General features: G+C 35.2%; 1 protein-coding gene across 1 annotated transcript in view; it reads left to right on the forward strand.

Moving 5' to 3' along the window:
* Positions 1–9,336: 9,336 nt before the first annotated feature.
* Positions 9,337–13,469, forward strand: part of LOC141451024 (uncharacterized) — a 380,810-nt gene continuing 376,677 nt past the window's right edge. The window contains exon 1 of the mRNA XM_074122040.1: positions 9,337–9,854. The gene's annotated coding sequence lies outside the window, so the exon portion shown is untranslated. The remainder of the gene's footprint in view (positions 9,855–13,469) is intronic.

The raw sequence follows: 13,469 nt of genomic DNA on the forward strand, positions 1-13,469 counted from the left end.
CCTTCATTGTTTTAATTAGTCGTGTTGGTGGCGTACCTTGCCTTCTTATATTTAGTAAAGGTAATATTGAGGTTACTTTAGGGGCAAGTTGTGCGTGCTTTTTCCAAAACCCTTACTTGTTGGTCCATTTCAAATGGAGTGCAGAAAAGGAACATTTTCGGCATATTTTACTTTTTTATTTCCGCAAAGGGGAAAAAAAGCTGCTGAGGCTCACAAAGAGATATGCGAAGTTTATAGCATTGACTGCTTAACAGAGCGCACTTGTCAGAGAAGTTAAATGTATCCCATATAACAGTTGAAGAACACTTATAGTGTCTTGGACTCGTTAAGAAGCTGGATATATGGGTACCGCATGAACTGAAAGAGATTCACTTAACACAACGAATCAACATTTGCGGTTATGCATTTTAAGCGCAATGAAACCGACCCTTTCTTGAAAAGAATCATAACTGGTGATGAAAAATGGGTCCTTTACAGTAACATATTGCGAAAACGAACATGGTGCAAGCAAAATGAATCAGCACCACCCTCAACGAAAGCAGAATTGCACCAAAATAAGATCATGTTGTCTATTTGGTGGGATTACAAAGGTGTTCGTGTATTTTGAATTGCTGCCAAAGGAATCAGACGATCACTTCAGAGGTTTACTGTCAACAACTTAATGAAACTTGAAGAAGCAATCAAAGAAAAACGGCCAGATATGGCAAATCGGAAAAGGAATTGTGTTCAACCATGATAATGCAAGGCCGCACACATCTTTGGTAACTCGCGGGAAAATATTGGAGCTTGGTTGGGAAGTAATGGCACATCCTCTATACAGCCCTGTGATCTGGCTCCATCTGATTATCACTTATTTTGGAGTTTACAGAATTATTTGAACGAAAAAACTTTTACAGATGAAAATGACCATAAATCGCACTTGGAAAAGTTCTTTGCTGATAAGAACCAAAAGTTCTATGAGCGCGGAATCATGAAGCTGCGAGAAAGATGGCAAAATGTCATCGAACAAAATGGAAAATATGTCGTTAAAAATTATTTTTTATAATAAAAAGAATGAGTTTTATATCATAATTCAAAACCGAAAAAACTTAGTTGCCAACCTATTATTTTGACATTATTTAGTGACATTAAACTTGGCATTAAGAATGTATAATTACGCCATAAGTGATGTGAGATCTTAGTAAATTAAATTAAGATAGTGGATATGAGGTAGGATGGAATGGTTTTTAATTAAAGTAAACACACCCACCGATCGGGGAAGAATTCAATTTAAGGTACTAAGTAATGGCGGATTAATATTAGTCTGGCCGTGCTTTTGGGTGTTAAAACATGTGTGGTATGTTCCATAATACACTTTCGGTGTGCAACAGTTTAATGGCTAGGTTTTAGAACTGAAGTTATGTCGGGGGACATTTTGTCGTATCATGTAAGGTAAAGTAGGGTGAGATGGCCACCATTCTATTTGGAGGGTGCCTGCAAATTTTTGGTAAGGGCTAGGCTTACTTTATTATTATTTTTGGAAACCTCATACGCTCACAAACATAAGATAAGGAAAACATTTCAGAAAAAATGCTAAGGGAAACATTTTTTTATTCTTACAAAAAAAAAAAATAGCAATTGGCCCTCCATCCCCCCCACTGGGTTGGGTGAGTTGGCCAATGTAACTTGGGAGAGATGGCCACATATTGTAAATGAAATTGCACTAGTAAAACGTAAAAATAACAGAAAGAAATGAATGGTTACTTAATATTTACTTATTATTCTTCTTTTTAAATGCGCTTTTACTACAATTTTGGCAAGCGTATGCAAAAGAAGAGCAATTTTCATGGAACCACTTCCGGCATATTATGCATTCCAACCAATCTTTTTTTCCTGGTCTTGTTCTAGCTTTCCCCATATCCTGTACATTCAGTTTCATCGATTTCTAAAATGGCATCACTTTCCTCTTCAAATTCGATTCCTGTTTCGTCCTCTTCATCGTTACTTGGGGAAGGTGAGCGTTTTCTTTTTCGGACAATCCTTTCTTTCAGAATTGTCTCTTTGTGGATGGTATTTCTTGTTGGTTTGGATTTCTTTGCAACTCAGTTTTTCACAACAGCAATGTGCTCTAGAGAAGTTAATAAAGTGACAACAGACTTGGCTCGTTTTCTTGCAGAGACGACAGTTTGGGTGTGGGGTTAATACGATCTCAAATTTTCTTCAGTATAATTTCCGCTGTTAGTGTTCTGTCTTTTATGCTGAGTTGGCATTTTTCTGCAGTGAATTGGAAACTGAGCCAAACTATAACTAAAAAAAAGTAAAAATAATTGGCCATCTATCCCTACTGTTTGAAGGCCATCTGTCCCGAATGCTAGGAAGAGATGGCTATCATGATAAACATAACTCAATGCGTACTTTTTGACAGTTTTAGAAGTTAGGATTCATTAATGTATACTGTACTTACCTAATATGTAGAAAACAACACTAAAATTTCGACACTGCAGCACGCAGTATGCAACTATCATAAAATTTTTTGTTGAGGCGATAATGTTTTTATTCTCTGAGTTAATTAATGAACTCACTGTAGTCAGACATGAAGGTTCATCACTAGAGAGGTCACGCAGCGCCGTCGGACATTTCGGGTAAATTTCGGCTGTTGGCCATCTCTCCCGACTTTACCCTACTATTGGAGAGCAAAATTATCGTTTCGTTTATCCTAATTCGGGGAGGGTTATCCATTTTTGAGGAGAGGTTCAGAACAATCTGAACGTGGCAACAATGTGCCGCAGCGTCTTCCGATTTATTCAAACATTTGCAGAAGAAGAATAATCGAGGGAAGGTTTTTAAGTTGTGAACTAAGAATAACTATTCTACATGTTGTATACGGCGTGACCCCGCAAAGCCACACATCTACATGAAATTCCGAATCGAATGACACCTCATTCATGAAAATTGCTTCACACGTTTAGACGCTACGTTGTTTACAAAACAAGTTAACAGGAACAAGAAATGACGAAGAATTTTAGAAAATGCCGTTTTTGCACATTTTTGGCAACTTTTTATTGGAATCTATTAAGTCCACGTTATTGTAATACAATTTGCAATTATAATAAAGAGGAATATGCGCTATATTTAAAGAAAATTTGTTAATTTTACCTATTATTAAGAGAAAAACAATTGTCAAAGTTGAACGTTTTTCAACGATCAATCCTTGTACCACTTAAACTACCTGACAGTTTCAATAATATGTCATTAAAATGTTTTTAAATGACAATTGCGCTTCAATTATTTGTAACGTAATATAATTAGTGTTGAGTAAATGGAACTGCCATTTTGACGTCATACAATAATAATAGACGCTCTTTAGGACAACCTTTCTCTGCTGATAATCAATGTATGTGAAGTCACCTCAAGTTGATTAAGTTACTGTTATTGAGTTAAATACGAAATAGGAAACTCCGATAGACTCTTGCTATCACTTCCATGACCTTGGCGATTCAATTAGATCATCGATACAGCTAGTTTATAATATGATCTTGATACAACTTATAAACAAAATATCGATTACATTTTCGATTTTACGTGCATAAAAGGATGAAAAGAGGTATTCAAACCAAAATAAAAATTTAAAATATAGTAAATTAATTAATGGATGTGTGCTATCCCTCCTCTTTACATGTTAGTTGAACAGTTAATAAAAAAATAGTCATTTTATGTTATCATTAATATCATTAGTAGTACTGAGTCATATTTCAGGCCTGGTGTTGTAACATCTCTGGTCAGCGACAGACGAAGGAGTCAATGCGAGGATTTTCGCCAAAAGTTAAAGGCAGATCTGATAGGATATTTCTATAGATCTGTAAGAATCTAGCTCAGGCGTCACATGAACTTGCTGTGCCGTGAGTCTGGTTAATGGTGATTATAGTTTTGCTTGGATGAGGGAGAAACAACGCTCCTAGTTCTTTGCCACCGAGAGCTTAGCGGGAGCAGAACTCCTAATACTGAAGTGTTGAAAAGCTCTCGGCTTTGAGCTGTGCGGAGGCGTCTCTCAGCCGGTTTTGGATGCTGCCTTGGGAGTATTGGACTCAGTGCTCTGAGCCATAGGTTTAATGCTGCGGTAGATTCATATGAGTCACGGTGACTCCCTTCGGCATTCATCCTCTATTTAATGTTCTATTCCGATCTACCTATTCACTCGTAGATTTTTTATTATTTTACAATTCTTAAAATTTAGAAATTTAGAGCTAATAATTTATCAAATAAATGATAACTTAAGCAGTGAATAGATCAGAAGAAGCCGTTTAATTGAAGTAATTTTTTGTTGACGAAGTAAAGCAAGAGGATTTGTTTAAATCAATAGAGTTTATTTTTAAGTATGGGTGTTTTTGTAAGGTTTGAAAACGTAAAATGTGGTATTTCGAAGTCCAGCATTAATCAATCACTTTCAGCGAGGGTCACTCGGAAATGGGTAATACCTTTTATTTGAAACATATATTTTTTGTCCAACCACCGACTCTTTGGAGGGCCTAGGATTTTGAGGTTTACTTCTTGGTTCTAAGATCTAAACGACATAATGGAAGGTAACACTTTGGTGTTTACTGCACTGTCTTCTTGTATGTGCGTGTGCATGGTGTAGTGAGCTGTGGTAACCCGTGGGGGCGCTACTCTCCAGGTAGCTACATGCAATAGTCACCTCTTGCGGGGTTATAAAAGAGCTATACCCAGGAACCGGATCTCGTAGCCTTCATTAAACCAAGGACGCCTTAGGTGGTTGGGTATTGCGGAGCGGAACGCTTGCCCATAAGGATGCTTTATGACTCTTCAGGGAGAGGCCTCTGGATGATGTGGAGGCAGACCTGAGAAGCATGGGCGTGCGTAGATGGCGTTCTAGAGCTCATGATCAAGAGGAATGGAGGAGGCTGGTTGAGGAGGCCCGGGTCCTTTCAGGACTGTAGCGCCCCAGAAGAAGAAGGTTATTATTATTAAAAATTTTAAGGTACCTCTAAAACTAAAGTTATTGGAGCCTCCTCAGTGACTACTGTCTTCAAAACTATGTTCTTCCAGTACAGACAACACCGTTCATTGTTAGATAGTGTGCTGTAGGTGTTCCTAAAAGAGAAAATCAACTGGACAACACGACTGGATTATTTATTATGATTATTTGTTACATTATTTGTTTGATTGCAACCAGTAGAATGCAAATACTAAATACTTCAGGCCAAGTGTATACAGAGAATGATTCTTGAGAAACGCCCATTTCCCCTAATATGCTATTTTTTCACTTCAAAATTGAGAGCACTTCTCTGCTCCCAATTTCGTAACATTCTCTTTTCAAAACCAGATGAAATTATTAAATAGAACCCAACAAATAAAAGAACTACAAATTCTCTTTAGAGATATTATTATTAATACCATTACTTTGTTAATAATTTCAGTTGTTCTAAAAGAATACTTACGTTACGTATAAAAAAGAAAAAACAAGAATCAGAAAGTTTGTTAATTTTCTTTTTGTTTTGCTCGAAAGTTTTTCTTCTGGTATTCTTCTGGTTGGTTGTACGAACAGCGAGGAAGTAGTGTAAAAGTGCCAAAGTTTTGATTGACTTTACAAAGAGTCTGAGGTAAGGTCGGCTGGTCGAACAGTTGCCAGGTCAAGAGGCCAGAGATTATTTCAACCCAACCAACAGTAATGCCAAGCTGATGCTGGGAGTAGCTACCCCAACGCAAAAAATCTTTTATCTTCCAAAAAAAATTTTCATGAATCCTTTGCTTTAACTGTAGGCCATTTTTATGTATTAAATATTTTTTTTTTTTTTAAATGAATGACAGAAAATGTATTAGTGCTATACTTTTTTATTGTTGATCATCTGATGGATTTTTGTTTTGTTTTATGGAAACATAGTTTTTTTTTGTTTTGGGGTTTTTGTAAGGTGCGCAACAACAAGGGTCCTTTGCACCTTCACTATACTGGAGAATAGACACTTTACTATACAGTTAATCTACACCTAGCCACTCTAATCGAAACTAACCTAGTGGTTGGCCTAACTCGTATTTCCTTCTAACCTAACTAACTAATGTTGGGGTGGAGTACTCGATATTCCTCGCACCCCATAGAGATCTAACCTAAATTTTAAAAAAAACCTATTTACACATTTATATGTACACTCATATACTCATCTTATTAATTACATTCGTCCTAATAAATACAATCATCCTAATAAATACAATCATCCTAATAAATACAATCATCCTAATAAATACATTCATCCTAATAAATACATTCATCCTAATAGTTATATTCCTATATATACATTGAGTGGAGTACTCTATATTCCTCTCACTCATTTACAATCCTAAATCTATTTACATTTACGCAGCCCATTCATACGCGTGCCAGGGTGCCAATCCCGACATGGAAACATAGTGAAGCGGCGAGCAAAGCGGCGATGATAGCTGCTTCAGATCAAAGAGAGCGACGAACAGCGAGCAAAGAGTCGCATGCACATACTGACGAGTTTAGTCGCGTTCTTCTTTCGACGAGACATGATGGAGGGATTATTTCTATAAGAAAATTCTTCCTTGAATATTTTCGGTATTTACAGCAGCTTAGTAGCAGGAGCTGCAGTTGTTTATGCTTAGATATGAAGTTGGTGAATTCCATCACTAGTGCCGACAACTTCGGGAACATCCTGGCAAGTTTCATTCGTATTTTCAAACGTCTATTTCAACATTTAATTGCATACTAACCAGTGTTGAAGGCGTGTTAATTAAGATAAGGACGAATTTCAATGTTAACCCCATTAATCCTGTCCCATTTCTTACCCAACACAAATCGGTTGTGATGTAGAAGATCCTTTTGGTCCCACAGAGGTTTCTTTAAAAAAACTACCCCAATAAATGCAGCAATATCCATTTTAACCTAGAAAATTAAGCGCAATGAGAGCGAAGAAATCACAACTCGTTGCTCTAACCTCGCTTGGTAGCGTTGCTCTATCTTCGCTTTGCTCCCCACTATGCGCGGTCCCATATGTTATAACTTGTGTTTGTTTCCGCCGTTTTGCTCTTCGCTATCATCGCCGCTTTTGCTCGCCCCTCCACTATGTTTCCAGCCTAACGCTCTTTCAAGCTAAATAGATTTGATAATTAAACGATTTTAAAGATGAATTCTACGTCAGAAATCAACAAACACGCATAACAAATTTCAGGAAAGCTATGGGATTCCATTTTATTGTTTGAGCTTATTTTTACAATCACTTGTTCATCGATTTTGATAGGTTTTAGACAAGGAAATATAATTGCATTCTCCCAAGAAACTTGTTAGGTTTACAGGAATTACGAAAAAGTAAGAACCAGGGTCAAATTACTGGTAAGCCTGAAGAGTTCCCTGGTTTGTCGAAAGTTAGGCAATAAAGGCCCCCCCAGTATTGCCATTATTAAGTAATCTAAGCCTTGGAGAAAGCAGCACGGTCTATTCGCATAAAAATCTGAATGGCAAAATACATATAGAGCTATGAAATACCTTGGTATACGCCAGTGATGTGGTCATTTCAGCTAGAAGCAGAGCTAGAATACTCTAGGAGCTTGAAGTTTCAGCAAAGTAAGTAACAAAAAGTTTTATCAAATAATTTGGAATAGTCATTAATGTCACATTAGGGTGACTGCTGTCAATAGGTACATCTTTCCTCTTTGAAAGAGGTAAAACAGCCTTCTTAAATGGGGACATAGGCATAAGAATTCTGGGTACTAACTAGAAGCGAAAGGATGCTGAACATTAGAAGGTATACTACCAACTCCGTCAGTTTGAGTTAGCAAGTATAGAATGAATCGGAAACTTAAGCGAAATTGAAATCTCTACACCAAAATGATTTATATACCTCTAGAGATGGATGAAAATCCGAAACCGGATACAATGAACACGATTCATTTTTTGTTTGGCAAAGAGACTGCGTCATCTTCACGGCTTATCCTTAATAACAGTTTGTTAACAGTAACAGGTTGATATTCTTTTGTACAGACAATTGTTAATAAGTATAATTCCTGAATATGATCTAAACTTAAGATCGATGCTTGGCAAAACAGAAAGAACAAACATTCAAAATTATGACTAAAATTTTCAAGTCTTCTTAACAGATCTATATCAATAAACAGTTGGTACTTTATATACATATCTATATTTCTTTAATTTAAAATTTTTTGCGTCAAATGTTAATATCTACCCCACTGGTGGGGTAGCTTTGAACACAATATAAAATAGAAAGAAATGATATTACTTTACTCTGAATCTACCTTCTATCAGTTATTTCTCTCACTACTACATTACTTTCTCTTTTAAACCACTGAAATCTAGTTCAAAAATCAAGAATGACTCAGTTCGGGATGTTGTACCCGAAGTGGTGATGGGTTTAGGAAGTTTGAACAAAATATTCGGTTTGTTGCGCTTCTTAATGTAGGTTCGGACCACTTTCCCCTTCTCTGCGATTAAACAAAAAAAGTCACCAACTTGCAGGTCGGTAGGGCATACATTTTAACTGGAGATGTTGAAATGTGCCCCTTCTCCTTCCATAAAAGAAAATATAATATCCAACACTTTTTGCAAGCAAATAGACTTTTGTAAATACTAGATTTGAAAATACGAAATACAAATGTTAATATAGACTAACAATACTTACACCTTGTCCACTACAATCTTCACAATACACTTCCAAAGCTGCAACAAAAATTTTACTTCTACCTTAGAAAATATAACATTCCTAAATTCTGACTTTACAAGCAATGAAAACGAAGGGAAACTCTGTCAATAATACAACAGGTCTACCACAAAATATGGAGAAAATGACCAATCATAAATGTTTTAAATATTTGGCGAGAAATTGAAACTGTTCAAAGGTGCTCCCTGTTCAAATGTGACCCCTCTCCCCAAAATAATAATATAATTATTTTGCTTAATCTCCGATAGGTTCCTTAATTCAGGATCTGCCCCGTGTACTAATTAAGTTCTACTATGCTTGCACACAATTAGGGAACGGTTTAGCTGTGCAGTTAGCGTACTTGATTCCCACGCGGAGATCCCCGGTTCGAATCCAGCTGCTGGTTCTTAGATTTTCTCTTAAAAAAAAAATTATGTGTTGCGTTATAATGTTGACCAACAAGCTGTATCTTCTTAATATGGCATCTTCCCGCGTCAATTATAGTTGTTATAGGCTACGTTTAGAAAACATAGTAAATTAATTAAATTACTAATCTAAGTAGGAATGCAGTTCTTGAGATATTCCGTCACTAGAAAAGAGGTTTTGTTTCAATAATTACTAAACGTTTTACAAGTTATCCTAATGTAGAACTGTTTAGATTGCAGTCGCTGGGGGGGGGGGAATGCAATTAAATTGACAATTTGTAAAAAGGAACATCGATGCCGGAGACGTTGAATTTTAGATTGAAATCGTTCGTGGCAGCATTGGATACGTCCTGTTGAATTATTGATAAGGGCCATTTGGGGGTATGGTGGTCGAAAGAATGGAAAAAGAGGCTGCCGGAGTGTTAGAGGAAGACAGAGAATTAAAAAGAAAAAAAAACTGACTGCGATGCAAAAAGGGGGTTGGTTCACTTGTTAGAGCGGTGCCCAGACATGAATGGATGTGTTGCGTGGGTGTTAGCGAGCCGAAGTTGGCCGACTAAAGTCGAAAATTGACGAACGATGTTGCGGTCCTACCTTGTAGTACATCATTGGCCAGCGTGCCGCCTTAAACACAAGGTGTATACTACCCCATATTCACGATCAAAACAGTTATATAGCCCACAGTGTCAATTTCAACTTCCTTGAGTTTGTACATAATTAAGTGGTGACATAAAATAAATTAAAAAAAAAAATAAACACGCGTTCGGTAATTTCTGTTTATTAATATACTATTATTGTTTATAATTATAAAAAAATATTATTTTTTTTTATAATTATTTAAATTTTTTTGAAATTTAATTTCTCTAATTTCTAATTTAATTTAATTCTCTTGTTTTTGTACAGTGGTGCGTTTCCCAAACCATTTAATTAAATATTTTATTTAAATAATGTGTGCGCCTAATTTGTAAGGAATTTATTGATAATTATAAACTTCATCAGCTCATTCAATGTCCGTCCACGTGTCTGTTCAACTTAGCGTGTACACAGGGAAAGCATTATTATTTAAGGGCATCTTAATTGGAGTGGCCAAACAAGCATCACGCGAACGAGAGCTTAACGTAACGTAAACTCCACTCTAATATCTTTGTTAAGCCCTCTATCACAAATTTACTACTATATATTCTTATTTATATTTATTTATCCCCTTTTCCACATCTATTTAGTAAACAGAAAAAATATATCTATCTTTTAATTCATTCTTGATCATTGTAAATGCACCCTCTACCCTTTTAAATAACCAAATCGCTACATTTTGAGTTATTTATTAATTATTTTCTATTATCTTTTGTTTGATTCTGTTTCTTCCATTTTTTATTTTATTTAACGAATAATAAATTAGAAAATATTTAAAATAATCAAACTAAATAATAATTTCCATTTCGCTCGAAACATTTATCCCCTCTCTTGTAGTGTTCATTCAATTTCTCCTGCTAGCAATTACCATTCATTTATCCATTTATTACACAAAGACAAAACATGGGTTGATCGCTGATTTACGTCACAAAAAAATAAATAATAATATTATGGTAAAACAAATTAAAAATAAAGATCCAGAAAATAAATAAAAAAACTAAATCCTAACAAAACCCTTTTCCCTTGATTATTCTGAAATAATATAATTAATTAATTTTTGTTATAGACTAATTTTTTTAATTAAAAATGGTGAACTAAAAAATAAGTTAATCCTTTTATTTATTAATTTATTTAATCCAAGCCTTTATTTTTGATAGTAGCAAACAGATTTTTAATAGATTTCACAACCTTTTTTGTTCACTCAGAAAATTAGCATGTTTTAGATGCATGATTTGACGAAATAATTACTAAAATTATTTTAAAATAAATTATTACCAATTTAATAAAAAAAAAAGAGAAGTACTTACTAAAGAGACGTTATTGTAAATTCAAAATTAATACTGACATTTTTCTTGGATTTTTTAGTACTAGTTACCCAGTCGAATTGCAAGTCTCCTCTTTATGGTGCAATACCTATTTGCATGTGCAATACGTATTTTCTATGCCTCCAAATAAATTTAGACAGTAATTTTTTTGGAATTAATTACTGGTTCCAGTACCTTTAATAGCAAATCCATTAAAAACCATTGATTTTTAAATGACGCAATATGAGTAATATTTTTTTTAAACTATATTCCCAAAATTCTCGATTTATTGCTTAAATTTTTTTGTTAAATTCTAATTTTGATTGATTCCTTTAAGCTGAATAATAATAATAATAGTATTTTGAAATCAAATTGTTCAAAACATATATAGGACATCATAAATTTTAATAAAATTTATTAATTCTTTATTAACAAACTTGACAGTGCTAAATTTATTAATTTCAAATACAAAACTAATTATATTCCTTAATATACATATTTAAACTATTTTATATTGATTCACCGTTACATTGAAACGTTACTGATGGTTGGATTTGGCTATAGTGGAAGCGAAGTTTCAGTTAGATGCTTTGTTTTCTTTAGAGAAAAATTCTATCCTGAACTTGAACACCCATTTTGTGCTTTTGGTGCGAATTAAAAACTAATTTACTAAGATTAATTTAGTTAAAACAGTCCATCTTTTGCGTTTATTTATTTTATTTTATTGAAGGCAATTTCATTTCTGTAAACGAGCGAAATCGAAGATTGAAAATGTTAAGAATATAATAATAATTTTTTTAATATTCATTGCTAATGATGGAGTTCTTTAAATATATTAAAATAAGTTATGAGCGTACTCAGAATACCCCCCCCCCCATCTACGAAAAATATTTAAAAAGAAACTCAAAATTGACATCCTGGTTCGATTAATTTGACAATTTTGGGTAATAAGTTTTCCGGAAGTGCGGAATGGATTATTCACACTTTTGATTCTTTAAACCTTTCGTTTTTACTATTTATCAAATCAACCAGTAACTATCAATCTTATTTGACACAATTTATCTAAGGAAATATGATTCTTTAGGCACTAGGGTTCACTAGTGACTAAACATATGATTGATTTCTCCTGCTGTCAAGACTAATCGACAAGCTATCTAAAAGTTACATTTGGCAAATCACACTTACTTTGAACACAAAAATTTTACTGCAGTCTACGAGGGTCGTTTGAAAAGTCCGTGCAAAAATAAAAACTACTTAATTTTTTGGGATAAACCTTTTTTATTTTTCAACATAGTCTCCTTTTAGGCTTATACACTTCGTCCAACGCTGCTCTAGTTTGTTGATTCCTTCCGAATAATAGGATTTGTCCAAGTCTGAAAAATAGCCATTCGTTTCTGCAATCACCTCCTCGTTTGAATAAAATCTTTTTCCCGCCAGCCATTTCTTCATATTGGGGAACAAATAGTAGTCCGAGGGAGCCAAGTCTGGAGAATAGGGGGGGATGTGAAACGAGTTGGAACCCTATTTCCATTAATTTTGCGACCACAACTGCTGAGGTGTGAGCTGGTGCGTTGTCGTGATGGAAAAGGACTTTTTTTGTGGGCCAATCGTGGGCGTTTTTCTTGCAGCTCGGTTTTCAAACGGACCAATAACGATGAATAATATGCACCTGTAATAGTTTTACTTTTTTCCAGATAGTCGATGAGGATTATTCCTTGCGAATCCCAAAAGACAGTCGCCATAATCTTTCCGGCCGAAGGAACGGTCTTCGCCTTTTTTGGCGCAGATTCCCCCTTGGTAACCTATTGTTTAGATTGTTCTTTGGTCTCAGGAGTGTAGTGATGTATCCATGTTTCATGCACAGTGACGAAACGACGCTTAAAGTCCTGTGGATTCTTCTGGAACAGCTGCAAACCGTCCTTGCAACACTTCACACGATTTCGTTTTTGGTCAAGCGTGAGCAATCGCGGCACCCATCTTGCGGATAGCTTTGTCATGTCCAAATGTTGATGCAAAATATTATGTACCCGTTCATTCGAGATGCCCACAGCACTAGCAATCTCACGCACCTTCACTCTTCTGTCATCCATCACCATATCATGGATTTTATCTATGATTTCTGGAGTAGTAACCTCAACAGGGCGTCCAGAACGTTCAGCGTCACTTGTGCCCATATGGCCACTCCGAAAATTTGAAACCACTTATAAACTGTTCTAATCGAAGGTGCAGAGTCACCATAATGTTTATCAAGCTTCTCTTTAGTCTCCTGAGACGTTTTGCCTTTCATAAAGTAGTGTTTAATCAACACACGAAATTCTTTTTCGTCCATTTTTTGAAAATCACTCGACTTCCTCGATTCAAACGAATGCCAAACACAAAGAAATAGACCGATCTGGCTGAAACTTGGTGGGTGTTCTTCCAAGAAATGCTACTAACTAAACATA

The sequence above is a fragment of the Rhodnius prolixus genome, unplaced genomic scaffold (genome assembly GCF_049639745.1).
Source record: "Rhodnius prolixus isolate KJV_2025 unplaced genomic scaffold, Rpr scaffold_8, whole genome shotgun sequence".
NCBI classification, from domain to species: Eukaryota; Metazoa; Arthropoda; class Insecta; order Hemiptera; family Reduviidae; genus Rhodnius; species Rhodnius prolixus.